Source organism: Rhinolophus sinicus, linkage group LG01 (genome assembly GCF_036562045.2).
Source record: "Rhinolophus sinicus isolate RSC01 linkage group LG01, ASM3656204v1, whole genome shotgun sequence".
NCBI lineage: Eukaryota > Metazoa > Chordata > Mammalia > Chiroptera > Rhinolophidae > Rhinolophus > Rhinolophus sinicus.
The window spans coordinates 192,369,352-192,390,855 of record NC_133751.1 but is presented as its reverse complement, the minus strand read 5'-3'; positions in this window follow the sequence as shown (position 1 = coordinate 192,390,855).

The window sequence follows — 21,504 nt, the reverse complement described above, 5'->3', positions numbered from 1 at the left end:
GGCACAGTGCAGGGTGCCCTGGGAGATCTAACATACATGACATGGCTCCAATTCCCCATCAAGCTTGCAGTGCCACTGGGAGGGCTGATGTGAGCACGCGTGTGCTGAGACCTCTATTCTGCCAGCACAGGGAGAACCGCGGGTGGCCTCAAACTGTTTGGTCTCAGGACTGACTCCTTTGCACTCGTAAAAATCACTGAAGAGCCCAAAGAGCTTTTGTGTGTGTGGGCTCTATCATTCCATATTTACCATTTTATAAGTTAAAACTGAGAACATTGAAAAAATGTTTGTCACTTCACTTCCACAGCAATAGTATACTCACTACATGTTCATGTGAATAGCATGTTAATGAAAAATGACATTTTCTAAAACAAAAAATTGGGTGAGAAGAGTAACACCGTTTGGTACTTTAAAAAAGCCCCTCTCATGCCTTGCTTAACAAAAGACAGCTGGGTTCTCCTGTCTGCTTCTGCATCCACTTTGGTGGGATATCACACAAGTACCTCTGGAAAACTCCACTGTACACTCGTGAGAAAATGAGAGTGAAAAAGACAACAGCTTAGTATTTTTAAGAAAATATGACTTCACACAGCCCCTGAAGAGGTCTCTGTGACCCCCAAGGGTCCCCAGCCTGTACTTTGAAAACTGCTGCTGTAAGGGTCACAAAGACGTGGAAACACAGACCTTGACTGCAGTGGAGGGGGAACATGTCTTGCACACCTACTATGTGCTAGACATTGTCACGTCTCATCTTCCCAATAAACCCATGAAGTAGGTGGTGTCAGACCTGAGTGACAGATGAGGAAACTGAGGCTGTGAGAGGTCACATCGCTTCTAACTGGCAGAGCTGGTGCTCGTTACTACTGGTGACAGCTGGCATTTGGCAGACCTGCTAAGGGCCAAGCCTGCGTCAAGCACATATGTGTATTTTCTCATGTACACACACACATTGAGATAAGGGCTGTCCTTGTCCCCATTTTAGAGACAGAAACTGAGGTTTACAGAGGCTCAGAGGTGGCTCAGAATCATAAAGCTAGGACGTGGCAGAGCCAGGCTACAAACAGGTGAGCTGACCTCCACTCCACGCCCTCCGTAGCTCACACCTCTTCCTCTGCTCTCAGGCTTTGCTCTGATGTGTGACGGGCAAGCAGGAGAACAAGCTGATGGCCGTGGTCAGACGGGGCTGGGGGCTGGGCAGTCTGACTGGCTTCCCAGGGAGTGGAGCAGGGCTCTTGGTGTGTGATGGGGAGGTCACCCTCTGATGCCACCCAGCTGTGGAATGATGTGGACACCTCGGCTGGGCCTGGGGCAGGGGATCAGAGAGACAGAGACAGGCTAGGGCCTGGGAGCTGGGCTGACCCAGCCTGGCTTTGAGGGGACAAAACAGTGAGGCAGGCTGGGGGCCAGCTATGCTCCCAGCGCCCTGAGTAGGAAATGGACTGGGGCTGCAGCAAAAGGGCTTTGGGTTAGGGAGGTGAGCGGTCATGACACAGAAGACACGAGGGACCTTTTCATTTTGTATGTGTTGGCATCAACCTGGAGCTTATTAGAAAGGCAGAACCTCTGCACTTCTCCCCACCCCAGATCTGTAGATCAGAACCTGCGTGTTAGCAAGACCCCCAGGAAAGCTGCACAAGCACTGAAATCAGAGCAGCCCGGGTGGGTATCCCATGAGGTGCTCAGCCCAGGGCTTGCCTCAGTATCACCTGAAAGATGAGGCCTGGGAGTGCTTTGGTCTGGGTCTCCTGGAGACTCCTGGTCCTAGGCCTTATCTGGTGGCCCACCTTCCCTGCTGACAGGATTCTAGAGTCTGCAGCCCCGGGTTGGCTGGGGCCAGGTAGGGGTGAGGCCTGGCCCTGGAAAGCAGGAACACTGGCTGTAGCATGTATAAGGGGTATGAATAGAGACCAACCTCAGAAGAAACAGGAATATCTGCTGAGGTGAGGGCAGGAGGGACCGAGGGGTATGATTGGGCATTAAAAGTAAGGAGTCTGTCACTTCGTCTCAAAATTGACTGAAAAGTACCAAAGCCTGGGTCCCACCTCGAGGTACCAAGAGAATCTGTCTGAGGTCCAGCCAGGCACTGGGATTTTTCATCTTTCCCCAGGCGTTTCTGTGCGCAGCCAGGACTCGGAATGACTGTGGAACAACTTTCCTCAGATTGGATCCTCCATGGCTGTGTGTGCACCTGCCCACGGGCCCACATGCAGTGGAGACGGCCGGGGGAGAACTCCCCTCTGCATTGGCTTGGGTGTCCTCACAACCAGACCTCCACGTTCCTCCTGTCAGGGTGGGAGGATGCTGTCTTCTCCCCTCAGGAGCAGAGTCCAGATGTCGGCACCCAGGTGGGTTCAGCCCCACCCATCACAACGGCACAGCCCTTTTAGGAAGGAGGAGCTGTCTCAGTCTCTAAGGGACACGCCACCTGGGAACTATAGACGATGGTGGGAAGGGAAGGACCTGGAAAAATCCAACTCCAGGGCCTCGGAAGTTTCTCCTCATGGGCATGAAATCAAATTTTGCCTTCTTCTTTTAAAGAACTGGATTTTCCTCACTAGTTGGTAAAAATGACTACTTATTAGTCTCAGCAGTTTCTAAGCAGTTTAAAATATGGAAAGGATACGGCTGGTTTCAAAAACACTGACAGTTGGTGTAGGACCACACACACACACACACACACACACACACACACACACGAGACCCAGCTCTGAAGGCTGTGCTCTGTCTCCCTGAGGGCCTCTCGTTTCCTACCTCCTTCCCACCAAACATTCTGGCTGACTCAGTCCTCGGGTATCAGGCCAGCAATACGGCAGGGCTGCTCTCACACTGGGCCAACTCCTGGCTGCACTAATTAGCAGGGTGCCACCATCAGAGGAGGGGAGCAAGCACCCCCAATAGTTCTGCAGACCAGACCCACTGGGACCTGGTGCACGCCGGACGTGGGACGTGGCCAAGCTGGAGTCAGTGGAAAAGGGCCAGTGAGATGGAGCTAAAGGAGCCTGAAGGACCTGGGAGAGCTCAGCTGGTTGTCGATGTCCCATGGCCTCTTGGGGACGAGCGTCAGCACTGTCTGGGCTGCACACTGTCACAGGTGAGGGCTATAGGGAAGTCAGAGGCATGGAGAGCTGCTGGTAATAGAAAGGGATGCTGGGAGGCGTGAGCTCCCTGACTGCAGGTGTTGGCGAGAAGGCCTGCAGAAGGCCCTTCCTCGTCTCCATCCTGGACATGGCTGCAGGCACAGCCTAGGAGAGGCCCCTCTTTCTGCCTGAGCCCAGAGTTCCATGAGGCTGGGCCCTGTGACCAATGGGATATGAGGCTTCTCATGTGTGACCTGCCTTGGAGAGCGCTAGCCTCAGAACCAGGCACAGCTGGGTTTGGTTCTGGCTTTGCCGGGACCTCGAGAAAGCTTTTTCCCTCTCTGGGCTCCAGTTTCTTCATCTGTGAAATGGGATCATACCGACAACCCTGGAGGGCTGGTATGAGGATTGACAACACGCAGCACCAAGGATGGCCCTGGGTCTACTGCTGTTCCTTAAGGAACATATACTTCTTTTCCTTTTCTTGTGCCTCTTGCCTCCTCCACACTATTTCCTCAGGCCTCTGGGGAGACTTGGCAGCAGAAAGGACTTGGAGCTGAAAGCCTCACGAATGATATTGATCTCGCTGGCTCCTGACTTCAGACCACAGCGCTTGGAGATGGTGGTACAGCCGCCTTCATGGCTCCAGCTTTTATGAGGTTTAAAGATCATCTCTGGTCATCAAGACAGGATGTCCGGGGTCTGGGCCCCTCCTCCCAGCCTCTGCCCCATTCTTGGACTCCCCAATTGGCCCTGGGAAACTAGGGGTGTCTGTAAGGTCGCCAGCTCCCCACGGTCCCCCAGCCCCACGTCCTGCATGAGCAGATTCTGACCTGGCAGCACCATGGTACCTCCCTCCGGGGACTTGGGCTGGTTGGGGATATGAGGAGCGGGAGCCACGTGGGGCAGCGGTCCTTGAGGAGGGCAGGGGACCACCAGGGAGAGATGAAGAAAACCTCACTGCCAGGGAGCCTTAGAGCTGGTGGAGACCTTGAGGCTACCTTGAGGTAAGTCAATCAGTTCATCAATGAATTCAACAGATATTTATTGAGTACCTACGAGGTGAGGGCACTGTACGAGGCACTGAGCAAATAGTGGTGTATTTGTTCCTCTTGCATCATTTCAGGTCTAACGGCAGTGGGGAAGGGAGAGTGGGGGAAACATGAAGACTCAATCAGCAAATATGTAACTACAATGTGATAAGTGCCCTGGAGGAAAGGTACGTCATGTAGCAAGATACGTCATGGATCTGGAAGGTCTGGGGAGAGCAGAGAAGGTGTCCCTCAGGAAGTGACACTTTCCAAATGTTAGGGTCCAAAGGATGAACAGAAATGAATTGGGCAAAGAAGGGAGAAAGGGTATTTCAGGCAGAGGAAACAGCATGTGTCAAGGCCCAGGGGCAGGAGGGGAAGGGCGTGTCTGAACCCCACATATCTCCCTTGGGTGGCATTTTGTAAAGTTGTAATTTGACATTTATTTGAAGGCCAGGTAGAGTAGTGGTTAAGTGCACAGGCTGTGGTATCAGACTCCCTGGGTTGAAATTCGGGCTCCATCTTACTAGCTGTGTGACCTTGAGAACATTGTTTGACCTTGCTCTGCTTCTGTTTCCACAGCTATAAATGTGGGATGGTAACAGTGGTACCTAACTCAGAGATTGTTGCAGGAATTGAGAGTATATACCTATATAAAAGGCTTGGGGCTGCACCTGGCAAACAGTAAGTGCTTAATAAATGTTGGCTACATTTATTATTTATTTGATGTTCTCCTTCCTTCACTAGACTATAAAGTCCCCAAGAGCAAGGATCTGGGTCTGTATCTCAAGCCCCAGCACAGTGTCTGGCATGTGGGAACCCTCCTGTCACTGTATGTGGAAGGAGTGAGGTAACTGCAAGGTCAGCGGAGCCAAAGGGAGCCTGTGGTGGGGGGTGGAGGATGGGCTAGAGGGTGGGTGAGTTAGGCAGGGTTTTTTGTTCACGTGAAGGGTTTGGAGTTTGCTGTAAAGGGAAGTGGAAGTTTTTGAAGGTTCTTAATCAAGAACCTTGTTGGCATGTTGCAAAGACGAATGAGCTGTCTGTTTCAACATCTACTGAACTCCAACTATGTGTTAGATGTTATATTAGGTGTTTTATTAAATGTCATCTCATTTATTTATTGATAAAATGACGCTGGGAAATAGTTATACAGCTAAGGAAACTAAAGCTTAGAAAGATTAAGTAGTTTCCCCAGGATCCCATAGCTGGAAAATGCAACAGAAATGGACTTAAATCTCTTTAGTTCTGTATCATTTAGGGTACTGCTTCAGCTTCTACAACAGACATCCCAAATTACCAAACACTTAAATGTGATAGAAGATTATTTCTCTCTCCAGTAAAGGCTCTAGCTTATAGCTGTCCTTATAAACTTGTTCAGGAACCCTGCCTGGGTCCTTCAGTTTTGTTGCTCTGCCATCCTTAGTATGTGGTCCATAGTGATTGCACCAGATCCTGCCATTACAACTGCATTCCAATCAGTGGAAAGCAGGAAAAGAGGACGAGAAGGGCACGCCTTTCTTTTTCAGGACACAATACATTGTATACACTGGTTTTGCTCAAATGGCAATGGCCAAAATGGCCACATGGCCTCAATTAAGCTGCTGGGAAGTGTCACGTTTATGTGGTGCAGTCATGGATAGGCCCGATTTCTGGGGACTTATTACGAAAGGAAGAAGAGAATGGGTATTGGGAGCAACTGCTAGTTGCTGGTTCATACTCCAGCACCAGGGAGAAGGAGAGGTCCCCTGTGGCTCCAGAGGAAGGAGGCGAGAGTCTACACCCTGCTTCTTTCTGGGGCCACACTCAGGATGCTAAGCAGGATTGGAAAAGCTCAATCACTGACTGGCCACAGGGGCGATGGAAGGAGAAGAGTTGAGAACTGTTCATACATTGACAACACGCTGAGTTGAGAAATGTTGGTTTGAGCAGAAGGTTGGTTGGAGTGGGACATGTTGAGAAAAGTGGCTGTAGGACTGCCAGGTGGCAATGTTCACTTGGCAATGAGAAGTGAAGGGTCCAGGCTGGAGGTAAAGATTCGGAAGTTATAGTAGATACCACGTGGGGTAGCTGCATAGCCCAGTGGTCACTTTCTTTCATGGTAAGGATCTGACAACTAAGGGTGGCCCCCAGTGGCCGTGTCTGTGTGTTGGGGTACCCTGCCCACTTCCTCCCAGTTTGGGAGGCTGGGGCGAGTATCTGGCTTCAGTTGGGACAGTCCAGTTTCTTCTCTGGACTGGAGAAAGGAGAAAAGAAAGGGTCTGGGGTCTGGGGTAGCTGGCTGCATGGGCTTCTCAACACGGTCCACATAGATGTGACAAAACACAGGAGAAGGACGGTCCTGTGCGTTAGCACAGAGGACAAAGACGGGGCAGCAGAGCAGAGGTCCCTGGGCCCCATGTGTGGCCCTGAAACTGCAGAGAGAATAGCCTCACAGGGCCACAAAGACTAAATGACCTGCGGGGACAGAAGACTTGAGGTCTAGATGGGGCTGCTCAGTGCCTTTGCACTACTGAAGCTCCAGGTACTGGACACAACTTAAAGCTTTTGCTACCCGTGGAGAGGGTTGTGTGACGTAGAAAATAAGTTGAGGCACAGGAATATGGTTGTGCATTTGTGGTTGAGATTTCTCCTGATCTTAAGGAATTGTAGAGTGAGGAAGGTCGTGGATGAGACCAGGGGAACACGGCTGTGTAGGGAGGAGAGGAGTAGAGGAAGAGGGTTCTGTGAAGATGATGGAGGTCTCAGAGAGGAAGGAGAACCTGGAAGGACCCGTATCTTAGCGGGAAAGGGGAGTGAGAGCTTCTAAAAGGAGAAAATGGCTGGTCCACAGTCCGGCCACCCCCTTAGAATCAAGTCAAATGAGTCCTGGGAGAAGGGCATTGAATTTGACCATGAGCAGGTCACCCTTGCTTTTTCATTTGGGAAGAAAGTGACAGTCGAGTGGTAAGGGTAGAGCATTTAGGAAGTGGCTTCGTACCCTGTTTGTAGAGTTGGTGGTTCCAGGAGTGAACCGGAAGCAGAGAGACAGCAAGTGTGGAAAGCTCTTTCAGAAACCTAGACTGCTAACCACCTCAACCTCTGCTGCTGAGCTCTGCTCTCTGCTTTCAGGTAGTCACATTGGCCTAGGTTTCACCTGCAGAAAACTGGGATGGGGAGGGCAGAGACCAGGAAAGAAGGTGATTTGCCCTGGAAATCTGAGGCCCCCTTGGGGTGGCCTCTCAGAAGAAGCTGTCTGACACCGAACCTCCCAGGATCTTTCCTGAGGCAGTATCAGCAGGTGTCAGCTGGGGAGGGAGAAGCCTTCTCTGAATGACACTCCTTCAGAGGACTAAAGTCAGCCGAACTCTATCCCAGGTGGAGATAAGAGAGGTGAAAACCAGGTGAGAGCTGCAGCCTTAGCCTTTGTGTGTGCCTGGTGTTACATTACAGCATCGCACCCACTTCCTCTTCTCCACTTCCTGCTCCAAGGGCTTGTGGCCCAGGCTCTAATAACCCAAATCCTGGATTATTGGACGTTAGGCTGGTAAACAAGGCGGCCGGGAGCAGACGCCAGAAGAGGGTGTCAGTGCCTCATCTGGATGTGTGTTTAGGACCTGCAGGGGGGAGCCCAGAGGAGGCATTCCCCATGCCCCCTGTTTAGCTCCTCCACTTTTCCGTAACCAGTTGCTCGTCCTTCTTCCTTCCCTTTTTGCTGTCTTGTCATTTCCCATCTCACTGCTCTTTTTCTGTCTCCCAGGCAGCCTTCCCTGGTCCCAGCTCAGGGAAATCACCAGACTACAGTCTGCAGCCACTGGCAGTGGGTCTTTGTGGAGGATGGAGACAAGGGGAACCTGGGAAGAACAGGCATGGTCTAGGCTGGGGAGGGGAGATCTAAGGGAGAACTTTGGGAAGTCCAGACAGGGCTGGGCTTCTGTGATCTGTAGTTTTCCATTCCAGTCTTAGGTAGGCACCAGGGAGGCTTCCCAGTGCAGGAACGGGCCTGAGGCTCCCTCCAGTGGCCACCAAGGGTACTGCAGGCACTCGTGCCTCCTGGAAGAGGTTCTAGTGGGCGGCAGGCTGAGCCAACTTCCAAGGCCTTGTGAGACACGGTTAATTGGGCACTTAGAGGCAGACTGCTTATTAAAAGCTCCAGGGGAGTGGCGGAATGGAGACCCCGTGGCCTACGTTCCCATCATCAATTGCTCCTCCTGGTGGATTGGAGCTGGTCCAGAGCTCCTTAGTGACCTGCAGGTGGCCAGTGGTGGCAGGAGCCATTGAGATCCTGGCCCCAGGGTGTGGCTCAGTGGAAGGGGCACTGGACAAGCAGCCAGGATATTCGGGCGCACTAGGGACTAGTCAAGAGAATTCCCCTCTCAAACCCCCATGTGTTCCCTTTTTTAGCGTGGGCCTATGGAACAGATGAAGTCTCTGGATGCCTTCTCACAGCCCGGCATAATCTACCCTGTGTTCTTACTTCCTGGGTCTGCAGTGCCAACCTGTCCATCCCCCTGTAGCGGACCTGCTGTTAATTCCTCTTCCTGACGCTGGCAGGGCAGGTGAGTGTCTCACCTAGGGTTCCACTTGCCCTTTAGAATGACCCGGCCCTCTGGAAGTTCTGTTCTGCTAACCATTATGTCTTCCCCTCTGATTTGAGCACATTTCTGAAGGTTCCAGCCCCTGTGGAGTTGGGAAACAGTGGTTCCTGTCCTGGGGATCTGGGTCTGAGGACCAAGAATACAGGCATCTGTATTCACCGGGCTTAGTTAGTTTATTCCCCTCTTTTTTTTCAAGTCAATGAGCCCCACGAACAGAGTGAGAATGAACATTCATGTTTCTCTCGAGGACTCTCCAGCCTCTGATCTCACCAAATTGACCCCTAGTTTTTATAAAATAGAAGCTGAATCTAATTGAAAATGAAAAAAAATAAATGAATAGTCCTTTTTTCCCTGAAGAGAAGTGATGGTGGGCGTCTCTGCAGAGGCAGGACCAAAGCACGGATAAACCAACTAGAAAACAAAGATGAGAAAAAATTCTCCTTTCACCTGCATGTAAAACATTGAGGCAGAATAGCCTCAAGAGCTTCTGATCTGGGCCTGAGTTTCCACTCATGATCCCAGGCCAGTTGTTTGGCCTCTCTGTGCCTCAGTTTCCTTGTCTATAAAATGGGGTAGTAATGCCTACCAGACCAAGTTATGTGACTATCAGTGATTATGTATGTAGACTGTCTAGCACGATGCTTGTGTGTGTTAACAGGAGGAAGTAAAAATTATTGACTATATGTGATGTGCCAGACCCTGTGTGATATGCACAGGACCTCATTTACAATAAACTAATAAGTTGGTCATTATCACCCCCATTTCACAGATAAGCAAACCAAGGCTCAGAGAAAGTGACAATTCAATTCATAACAGCTGGCAAAAGGATGTCTACCATGTCTACCTGCTTCTAAAGACCGTGGGCTTATCTAGAAAGGCATAGCTGGGGTGGAGGCAAGGCCCTGCTGAGGGTAGGCTCCTGAGAAAGCATGAGACCTTGTGAGATCAGAGGAAAGCAAGACAAGAGGAAGGGAAGCTGCAGGGACAGGCATTAAGGAGGAGACTCGGGGCTCTTGAGATCAGGGGGCCATCTTGTATCACCATGCCCTTTGCAAGCAAGGCAGCTGAGCTCAGAGCGGGAAAGGAGCTTTCCACAAGTCACTTGACTTCTTAGAGTCTGGACGGTCCAAAGATCCAGGGATAGAGAATTCTAGAATAGTCACCAAGGGGCTGACAAGGCTGGACATGGTCTCCAGGGTGCATTTGGGAAGAATCCAGGGCCTGGCCACAGGTGACACAGGAAGCAGGACCACAGAGGGCAGCAGTGTCACTCTCAAAGACAGAGTGTGTGGGGAGAAGCCTGAGGGCCAATATGGGGCCTCCTGCCCAGCCCAGAGCTGGGAGAGCTCTGAAACACCACTGAAGGGTGGGGTCACCTCCCCTGACTCCGGCGGGGCTGGGGATGCCCCTGGGCTCAGTAGGAGAGAACCAACCTCCAGGGAATGTTGGGAAGGAGGGAAGAAGCCAGAGTGGCACGGTTTGGAGTCTGAGTCAGCCAGACGTTCAGCTGTGGCCAGTGAGGTTAGTCACCTGGTCCAGAATTCCCTCCCTCCTTTAGACGAGGGAAGCCGGCATTCTGCCTCCTTCCTACCTCTGCCCTGGTCCTGGGACAAGGGTTGGTTTTGCAGATGGAGGCTACAGAGACATTGGAAGGGGGATGTCTCCCCCTTGTGGCCATGGGGTTGGTACTGAGACGCTAAGACTGGAGGACCAGAGAAAGTACAGTGTAGCCAGATGTCGTCCCAGGTGGTGAAACACTTTTGAGCGCCTTCGATGGTCAGGCTCCCTCTGTGAGTGATGCCCAGGAGCAGGGTGCATGGGAGACAGGGCAGTGACTTTCAAGGTTCAACGCTGTGAGTGTGGTTTGCTCCGGAGTTACCTCGGGGCTTTAGGGGTCCCAGGCACACTCCGTTAGTGGCAGTGGTGTGGCAGGGACGCGAAGAACAAAAGGATGTGTGCTGAGTTCCTAGCACGAGCCAAGCTCTGAGCTAGCCACCCGGGATGCAGAGCTGAGCAGGACTTGGGCCACGCCCTCCACGGTCTATACAGGAGACACGATGCGTTCATTTCCAGGCTGGAGGAACACAATGTTAGGGACGCAGCCATTTCTTCTTGGATCAGTTTCTCTTCAGCCCTCTCAGTCTTTTTCATGTCAGGAGGGGTTGATTGGGTTGGGGAGTTTGGGAGGAGAAATGGTGTCAGCAGTGCAGTGCCTTCTGCTTGCTCTCTGCCCCCTGAGAGCCAGGACGTTTGCTTCCAGTCTCCTCCATGCCAGGCAGCCAGGGGCCTGAGGTTGTTCAGCGCTGCTAGTCTCTGGGACCGGAGGGGCTCACGTCGAGTGATATAGGAGTAAGTTCCTGTGGCCACAGGTATATAGTCACAATCTCCAGTCAGCTCTATTACGAATGTTTCAATTTTCATCTTCCTGACTTTTGGTCAATCTCTCAACTGTTACTGAACTCAGCTGTGGGAAGAAGGTGTTATATATTGGCCATCCAAAGCCCTAGAGTGGTGGTTCTCAACCAGCGGTGATTTTGCCTGCCTAAGTGACAAATGTCACAACTGGGAGGAGGGGGAGCGGGGGGGGAGGGGGGAAATGCTCCTGGCATCTAGTTGGTAGAGGACAGGGATGCTAAAAAACATCCTAGAATATACAAGACAGCTCCTAACAACAAGTATCCAACCCAAAGTGTCATTAGTGCCAAGGTTGACAAACACTGACCGAAAGCTTAGGGTGTTACAAGAAATTAAAACAGAAGTGCCTAATTCAGCCTTATGAAGGGAAGGTAACCTCTGATTTGGGTTTTGAAGTGTAAGTTGAAGATTTTCATGCAGATGAAGAGTGTCAAACTAGGACACATGGAGGAGTATGCAGGCAGTGGGAACGGAGTGTACAGAGGCTGGGAGGGTGAGAGGCCATGGTGCAGCTGGATGAATATGTGGGCCAAGCACGAAGGGCCTTGCAAACATTGCTAGGGAGTATGTTTTTCTAAAGTGCAGAAATGCATAAAATACATTTGGATAAGTACCCAACACATAAATATACATACATGCAGAGTTCAATGAATTATCAGTTATATAGTGGTGTTTCCAGTTTTTGGCTGTTATGAATAAAGCTCCACAAACATTTTTTGTGTACGTCTCTTGGTATTCATTCTTATATATTTATTTTTGGGTATAAACCTAGTAATGAATTGGCAGGGTCATGGGGTATGCATATATTCAACTTCGGTTGATATTGTCACATAATTTTCCAAAATTCCTGTAGAAATCTACACTTTTACCCAATATGTAAGAGAATACCCATTGGTCTCCATCTTTACACCCTTAATATCGTCAGTTACTTAAATTTTAGCTCTTCTGGAGTATGTGTAATAGCAGGCATTTTGCTATGTTTCTTTTTTAATGGGGTTTGTTGGTATATAATTTGCATATAGTAAAACTCACCATTTTAGGTCTATAGGTCTATGAATTTTCACCAATGTATATGCTTTTAATTAATTAATTTTTTATTTATTTTTAAAAAATTTATTGGGGTGACAATTGTTAGTAAAATTACATAGATTTCAGGTGTACAATTCTGTACTACATCATCTATAAATCCTATTGTGTGTTCACCACCCAGAGCTTTTTAATAAAAATATATAATATTTCCATCACCCCGAAGTTCTCTCCTGTCACCGCTGGTACCTGGCAACCACTGAACTGTTTCCTGTCTTTATAGTTTGGCCTCTTCTAGACGGCCCTGTAAATGGATATGTGGCCTTTTGAGTTTAGCTACTTTTATATAGCAATGTGTTTTTGGGATTCATCTGACTTGTTGCACAGATGAGCAGATGGGAATTTTAAAATCGAGATGAAAACTAGGAAAAATCAAATGGAAAAGCCAGAACTAGAAAACACAGTAATAGAAAAGAAGGATGCCTCTGAGAGCCTCAGCTTTCATCTCTCTCTTTCCTTCTATGCCATCATTTTCAGCATAAATGATTGGCTAATGCAGGAGAGTAACACAAACAGGTAAGAATGTGATAGGTCCCTTGGTTGTTTGTGTTTCTTAGAACACTACTGCCTTTTTCTGAGTTCAAAGCAAGTTCTGGTTCCAATGGAAAGCATGGCTTCTCAGAGCTGTCAGTGCCCTACCTACCCAGTCACGGATATAACATGCTTACCTTGTCCTTACTTTTCATCCTTCCAAATTCTCACGTATCGTGTACTCACTGGATGCTGTGCTCATGGGGCATTGCCAACAGCTGCATGGGTATAAGCAGCAAAGAATAGTGGACAAGCTAATTGCTGCATCGTCTCTGCTCATGGGCCTGCTCCACTGGCCCATTGGACTTGACTTACAAAACACAAGTTCAAAGACAAACTCATCAAGAATCTCATGACATTGAAAGCAGGACATTCACACAACCGTGGGGCCCTTTTGAGGGCAGGCACCTGAGCACCGGCACAGTTCACACGCCCGCAAAGCAGCCCTGATGCTTCGCTCCACCCTTTCTTATCCCAAACCCATTATCCATTAGTAGGAACGTTCTGATTTTAAGGTGGTTTTGTTTTGTTTTGTTGTGATTCCCACTGCAATGAGATATTCCTGTTTCTCCATGATCAGTTTTAGAGACGATGCGTCACTTGCTGCCATTATAGATAAGAACTAATTCATATAATTTCCTCCCTTCACCTTCTACTTTCTACCAGTTTAATTACCTTTAGTTCCTCTTTTGTTTATTTTGGAACTGTATGTAAAATGCATCTTTCTTTCTTGCTACCTAAGTTATAAAAATGTATCTTGAGTCTCCATTTTGTAAGTTGAGAATAATAGTCCCTTGTATGGATATACCAGATTTTTGTGTATCCATTCACTTAAATAACATATATTTAGGCTGTTTCCACTTTTTTGGGTATTCAGAATAAAGCTGCTGCAAATATTTATGTCCAACTCTTATTGTGGACATATGAGTATGTTTTCACTTCTCTTGGGTAAATATTAAGTTGGTGCAAAAGTCAGTGCGGTTGAAAAGGTTAAAAATAATTGCAAAAACCGCAATTACTTTTGCATCCACCTACTACTTAGGAGTGGGCTGGGTGGGTCATATGGCAGGTGCATGTGTAACTTTTAAAAAATCTGCCAAACAATCTTTGGAAGTGGCTGTATCTTTAACATTTCTGTCAGCAGTGTATGAGGGTTCCAGCTGTTCCACATCCTTGCTGATATTTAGTATTGTCAGTCTTTTTAATTTAAAAATTCTGATGAGTGTGTTAAGAATCTTCTTATGTGCTTTTTTTTTTTTTCTTTCCTGGTTATCTTACTAGTATTGATTTCTAATTTAATTTAGTTGTGGTTAGAGAAATATTTGGTATGATTTCAATTCTTTAATTTTATTGAGACTTGTTTTTATGCTCAGAATATGATCAATCTTGGTGAACATAAATGTGCACTTGAAATAAATGTGTGTTCTGCTGTTGTTGGGTATAGAGTTCTGTAACTGTCAGGGAAACATGGTTGATACTCGTACTGTTTTCAGATCCTTGAGTATCTTTATTTTTACAGGTACTACTGATGTTTTTGTCTAGTTATTCCATCAATTGCTGAGAAAGGAGTGTTAAAATATCCTGTTAAAATTATGAAATTGTCTATTTCTCCTTTTAATTCTGTCAATTTTTGCTTCATGTATTTTGAGGCTCTGTTGATATGTGCATACTCACTTATGGTCTTGTGTTTTCTTTGTGAATTGATCCTTCTGTCATTGTAAAACAACCTTCTTTATTTTTGGTAATAATCTATTTTGAAGTCTATTTTATCAGATATTCGTATCACTACACCAACCTTCTTATGGTTATGCATGTGTATCTTTTCCATTAATTTAATTTCAACTTATCCCTATATTTATATTTCTGGTGTGTTAGGTGATGTTTAAAAAATTTTTTTTAAAAAAACACCCAGTTTTTATAACCTCTGCCTTTCTTTGTGAATGTTTAGGCCATGTCCTCGTCTGTTTGGGCTGCTACAGCAAAATTCCACAGACTGAGTAGCATATAAACAACAGAAGTTTATTTCTCACAGCTCTGGACGCTGGGAAGTCCAAGAGCAAGGCATCCACATGGCCACATTCCAGTGAGGTCCCTCTTCTCAGTTCATAGCCATTGTCTTCCTGTGGGTCCCCACATGGTGAAAGGGGCAAGGGAGCTCTGTAGGGTCTCTTTTACAGGAGCCTGAATCCCATTCAAGAGGGCTCCACCTGCATGACCTGATCACCTCCCAAAGGCCTTACCTTCTGTCACCATCACATGGGGCATTAGGATTTCAGCATATACATTTTGGCAGGCAGGGCACATATATTCAGACCAGAGAAGGACATTGGTATTTCATATAATTATTGATATGTTTGGACTTAAGTCTACCATAAAATAGTATTTTTTAATGTTTATCTTGCCTTTGTTTTTGTTCCTCTCTTCCTCCTTTTCTGCTTTCTTTTGGATTGCTTAAGAATTTTTTGAACTTATTTTAATTTATCTGTTGATATATATATATATTTTTTTAACCTATACCTCTTTTGATTTTTTTTGTCATTGCTCTAAGGATTACAATAGATCCTTGACTTTTCTCAGTCACTTAAGATTATAATTGTACCACTTCACATAAAATATAGAAAACTTGCAACTATATAGATCAGTGTACAACCTCACCCACCTTTATGTTATAGTTGTATGTATTATATCCACATACATTGTAAGCCCCACAAGGCGATTGCAGAATTTTTCATATATATTTGAAATAAGTGAATAGGAAAACTTGATCTTTATATTTACTCAGGTATTCACATTTTGTGATGCTCTTCATTTTTCTTAAACATACAAAATTTCTTTTGTTATCCATTTAACCAGAAGAATTGACTTTAGCATTTCTTGTGGTGCAGGTCTTTTGTCAATAAAATCTTTTCGCTTTTATCTGAAAATGTATTTTGTTTTCAGTTTTGAAATTTCTCTTCACTGAAACTAGAATTCTTGGTTGATAGCTTTTATTTTCTTGGCATTTTAATGATATTTCCTAGTTTCTGACCTCTATGATATCTGAGCATCTGTGATCACATTGTTAACCAAATGAAAATGTAAGATTTCATTTTTCTCTAGCTACTTTCAAGATTTTCTCTTTTTCTTGGGTTCAGCATGTTGACCATGATGTAATGAGGAATGGTTTTATTTGAATTTATCCTGTTTGGTGTTTGCTAAGCTTCTTAAATCTACATATGCATGTCTTTCGCCAAATTTGGGGAGTTTTCAGGCATTTTTCCTTAAATAGTTTTTCTGCTCCATTCTCTCTCTCCTTTCCTTTGGGAATTCTAGTCCTGTATGTTAGACCTTTTGAAATTGTCCCACATGGCATGACTCAGTTTTTTGTTCCCTATCTTGCCCCTCCTCCTTCTTCAAGTTGGTTGATTTCCTCAAGTTCACTGATTCTGTTCTCTGTCATCTCCATTCTGCAATCAAGCCCATCTAGTGAATTTTCTATTTTCAGATGATAATAATTTTTTATTTTAGATAATGAATTTTTCAGATAAAATTTCTTTTTGCTTTATTTAATTATTTTTATTTCTCTGCTGAAATTTATTTTGAGCAGATGTCCACATACCCAGTTGAGCAAAGTTATAATAAGTGCTTTAAAGTCCTTGTCTGATAATTTCAGCATCTGGTCCTTCTCAGGGTTGACTTCCAGTTGAGTGTCTTTTCTCTTGAGAATGGGTCACATTTTTCTGGCTCTTTGTACGTCAACTAATTTTGACAGCTAATAGCTATGTCATACAGCTGTTTATTTGAGATGGATCTTTAAAACGGATGTTTTGACAATCAAAAGTTTAATGTCAGGCACTACACGGCAGTTGGATGTTTTAACCTGTCACTCAGTGATGGGCAGTACTTTTTCTGCTGTGGTCTTAGAAACAGCCATTTCTGCAAGGAGCTCTGATTTTTTTCTCTTTTAGTACAGATGGTATTTAGAAACTGTGGTATGTGCTATTGTTATTGGGTTGCTGTTATCCCTAAGGCTTCTCAGTGGATGTACATTGTTTTTTGTTTAATTATTAAAAAATATGGCTAACATACAATATTATATCAGTTTCAGGTATACACCATACTTGTTTAACATTAATATACCTAAAGAAGTGATCACCATAAGTCCAGAAACCATCTGACACCGTACTATGCTGTCACAATATTATTGACAATATTCCCCATGCTGTACATTACATCCCCATGACTCATGTGCTCCATACCTGGAAATTTGAACCTCTTATTCCCCTTCACCATTTCCCCCCCTTTTAAAATTTCCAATTACAGTTAACATTCAATATTATTTTGTATTAATTTCAGGTGTACAGCATAGTGGTTAAACATTTGTATAATTTCAGAAGTGATCCCCCTGACTAGTCTAGTACCCACCTGGCACTATACATAGCTATTACCATATTATTGACTATATTCTCTATGCTTTATTTTACATCCCCATGATTATTTTGTAACTACCCATTTGTACTTCTTCATCCATTCACCTTTTTCACCCTGTTCCTCAATCCTCCCTCCCATCTATCACCCTGATAAATCTAGTACCCATCTGACACCATACATAGTTATTATAATATTATTGACTATATTCCTTCTGCTGTACCCTACATCCCCATGACTATTTTGTAACTGCCAATTTGTACTTCTTCATCCCCTCCCATTTTCCATCTACCCCCAACTGCCCTCCCATCTGGCAACCATCAAAATGTTCTTTGTATCTATGAGTGTGTTTCTGTTTTGTTTGTTTATTTTGTTCTTTAGGTTCTGCATATAAGTAAAATCCCATTGCATCTATTTTTATCTGTCTGACATACTTAACTCAGCGCAATATCCCCCAGGTCTATCCATGCCACGACAGATGACAAGAAATCATTTCCTTCCATGGCCTAGCAATATTCAATTGTATATATGTACCACCTTCTCTTTATCCATTCATCCATTGACAGATACCCAGGCTGCCTCCACATCTTGGCCATTGTAAATAATGCTGCAATAAACATATGGATGCACACATCCCCTTGAAGTAGCATTTTGGGTTACAGAAAAATAACCAGAAGTGGGATTACTAGGTCCTTCCTTGTCTCTTGTTATAGTCTTTGTTTTAAAGTATATTTTGTCTGGTATAATTATTGCTACCCAGGCTTTTTATTTTTTTATTTTTCCATTTACATTTTCGTGAAATATCTTTTACCATCCCTTTACTATTAGTTTACATGTGTCCTTCAATCTGAAGTGAGACTTGTAGGCAGCATATGGAAGGGCTTTGTTTTCTTATCTATTCAGCCACCCTATATTTTTGATCAAAGCATTTAATCCTCTTACATTGAAAGTAATTGTTGATAAATATGTAACGACTGCAATTTTATTATTCATATTTTTGATGTTTTTTCCTTCTTAAGAAGTTCCTCTAAGAATCCTTGTAATACTGACGTGGTGATGAGGAACTCCCTTAGCTTTTTCTTGTCTGGGAAACTCTTTATCTGTTCTTTGATTCTAAATGATAGCTTTGCTTGGTAGAGTAATCGTGGTTGTAGATCCTTTGTTTTCATCATGTTGAATAATTCCTGCCAATCTCTTCTGGCCTGAAAAGTTTCTGTTGAGAAATCAGCTGACAATCTTATGGAAGTTCCTTTATAAGTCACTAGTTGCCTTTCTCTTCTTTTAGGATTCTCTCTTTGTCTGTAAACTTTGCCATTATAATTATAATGTGTCTTGGTTTTGGCCAGTTTGGGTTCATTTTGTTTGGGACTCTCTGCACTTCTTGGACTTGTATGTCTATTTCCTTTGTCAGGTTAGGGAAGTTTTCAGTCATTATTTCTTCAAACAGGTTCTCAATCTCTTGCTTTTTCTCTTTCCCTTTTGGTATCCCTATGATGTGAATGTTGTTATACTTGATGTTGTCCCACAGGTCTCAAACTACCCTCATTAAAAAAAAATTATTTTATCCTTTTGCAGTTTCAATTGGGTGTTTTTTGCTACCTTGTCTTTCAAATCGTTGACTCAGCCCTCTGCTTTATCTAGTCTGCTGGGGATTCCTTCTAGTTCGTTCTTCATTTCAGTTATTGTATTCTTCACTTCTGACTGGTTATTTTTTTATGGTTTCTATGTCTTGTTTTTAATTGGGGAAGGGGAACAGGACTTTATTGGGGAACAGTGTGCTCTTCCGGGATTTTTCCAAGTCAAGTTGTTGTCCTTTCAATCTTAGTTGCAGGGGGTGCAGCCCACCATCCCTTGTGAGAGTCAAGGAGTCGGACCGGCAACCTTGTGGTTGAGAGGATGCACTCCAACCAACTGAGCCATCTGGGAGCTGAGCAGCAGCTCATTGACTTCATTCTAATTGCAGAGGGTGCAGCTCACTGGCCCATGTGGGAATCGAACCGGCAACCTCGACATTAGGAGCACGGTGCTCCAACCACCTGAGCCACTGGGCTGGTCCCTCTATGTCTTCTTCTGTGCTTGCTATCTTTTTGTTGAAGTTCTCACTAAGTTCCTTGAGCACCCTTATAATCAATGTTTTGAATTATAGGTAGGTTGTTTGCCTCCATCTTGTTTGGTTATTTTTCTGGAGTTTTATCCTGTTCTTTCATTTGGGATGTATTTCTTTTCCCCTCATTTTGGCTGTCTCTCTGTTTCTATGTATTAGGAGGATCTGCTATGTCTCCCAGTCTTGCTCAGGTGGACTTATGTAGTAGGTGCCCTGTGTGGTCCTGGCACAGTCTCCCTGGTCACCTGTTCTGGGTGCTCCAGGAGTGTCCCTTGTGTGTGTGCCCTTCTGTTATATTTGAGCCTGATTGCTATTGATACATCAATGGGTAGGAATGACCCTCAGGCTGATTAGCTGTGGCATTTGGCCATGCACAGCTTATAAGCTGCTGTGCTGGGGCTCATACCACATGAATCCCAATTTGCCCCAGTGGGCTCTGGTGCCTGTTGAGACTGCCCTTTGTGTGTGCCACTCGTGGGGCTAATTGGGTGCTGCACTGCTGTAGTCTGAAGCCAACCTCTAAGTATGTTGGTTCTGGGGCCTCTTGGGAGGGGCTCCAGAGCATGTACAGGTCAGCCACTGCCTGTTACCACGTGCCAGCTACCTGGTAGGAGGTACGGAGCGATCTATGGTTGGTCGCTGCCTGTGTTGGACCTGGAGACATGTGGAAGAGGCCACACTGTTAACTGAGGATGGCTGCTACCAGTACTGGCTTTGGGGTAACTCTGCAAAAAGTTAGGACACACCGAGGCCTGCTGCCACCTGCAGCAGTTTGCTGGCGCTGGTGTGGTTCAGCCCGGATAAAGCCTCCTGCAGTACAAAATTGGGTGTGCCGGGGTCTCAGTGAGTCAGCAGGGCAGAGCTGTGGAGCTCACCAGACCAATCAGATTCAGAATTGGCCATAAGCATAAGGGGCGGGCACAATACATTAAAGATGGCGCCCACCTGCAAGCTGTATGGGAGGAGGAGCCCACACAGGGAAATGCCAATGTCCTCCAGGCCTCCCCTTGAGGCCACACACCTCACTCTGCGCCTCGTTTGTTTCTGACGCCCCCAAGTCACTGTCTCTCCGCTGGAGCCTAGGGTGAGTACGGGAGAGCGAGTGGATCTGTGCGCGGGCCCTTTAAGAGGAAGGCTGGGTTTCCCACATCCTTCAGTCTCACTCAGATGGTCAGAATCCCCACTGTTTTTCACAGCCAGATGTTGTGGGGGCTTCTCTTCCTGGCACCAGTACTCCTGGGTGGGGAGTCTGGTGTGAGGCTAAGGTTTCTTGCTCTTCTGTGGGGAACCTCCATGGCCAAGCTATGTCTCCCAATTTTCATCCACCACACGGAGGTTTGGGGCCGGCCCCGTTTTGCATCTCCTCCCCTCCTACCAGTGTCAGTGCGGCATCTTCTTTATATCCTTGGTTATAAAACTCTGTTCAGCCAGACTCCAGATGATTGTTCTATAATTTAGTTGTAATTGTGATGTTTTCACAGGGTGAGGCAGGCACAGCATTTATCTACTCTGCTATCTTGGATCCTTCTCTCGAGGCACATTGTTAGAGTAATTAAATGAGGAGGCCATGAGATGGAGGAGGCTGTAATGCCTTGGTAGCCTATGAAAGCAAACGAAAACCTAAGCCAGGGTCTTAGCCACTCATATCTGAGAAAGTGAAACTGAAGAACAGCCAGTCACAAATAGCCAACTGGGCTTCCCCAGATAAGGCAACTGTAGCTAATAAAATAGTTTCCTTGCTTTGTGTTTGCATCTGCTGTATAAAAACCTCTCCCCACCTCCTGTTGGTGGGGTGCTCCTCACCATTTTCAGTTTGTTGCCACCAAATTTGAATTGATGTGTGCTCAAATAAACTCTTGAAAATTTTAAGGTGCTTCAGTTGACCTTTTCTCAATATTCAAACAAATAAAATATATGTACATATACAGGGAGTGCCAAAAAAATGTATACACATTTTAAGAAAGGAAAACATTGTATTAAAATTGTAATGCTCAATATATACTGACAACAAAAGATGAATACAAGTCATGTTTGACTTCTGCAATTACAAGAGGTGCTCAAAGTGGTTGCCATCAACGTAATTTTAATACAGTTTTTTTCCTTTCTTAAAATCTGTTTTTTGGCACCTTCTGTATATGCATTTATACAATCATACATCTATTCAAACATTGCATCTATAGTCAAACACATGTATACACAGTTACATCCATATTAATTTATATATCTCTATATATTGAAAGCTGAGTTCACACCAATATCTGTAATTCCACAGGGTTTAT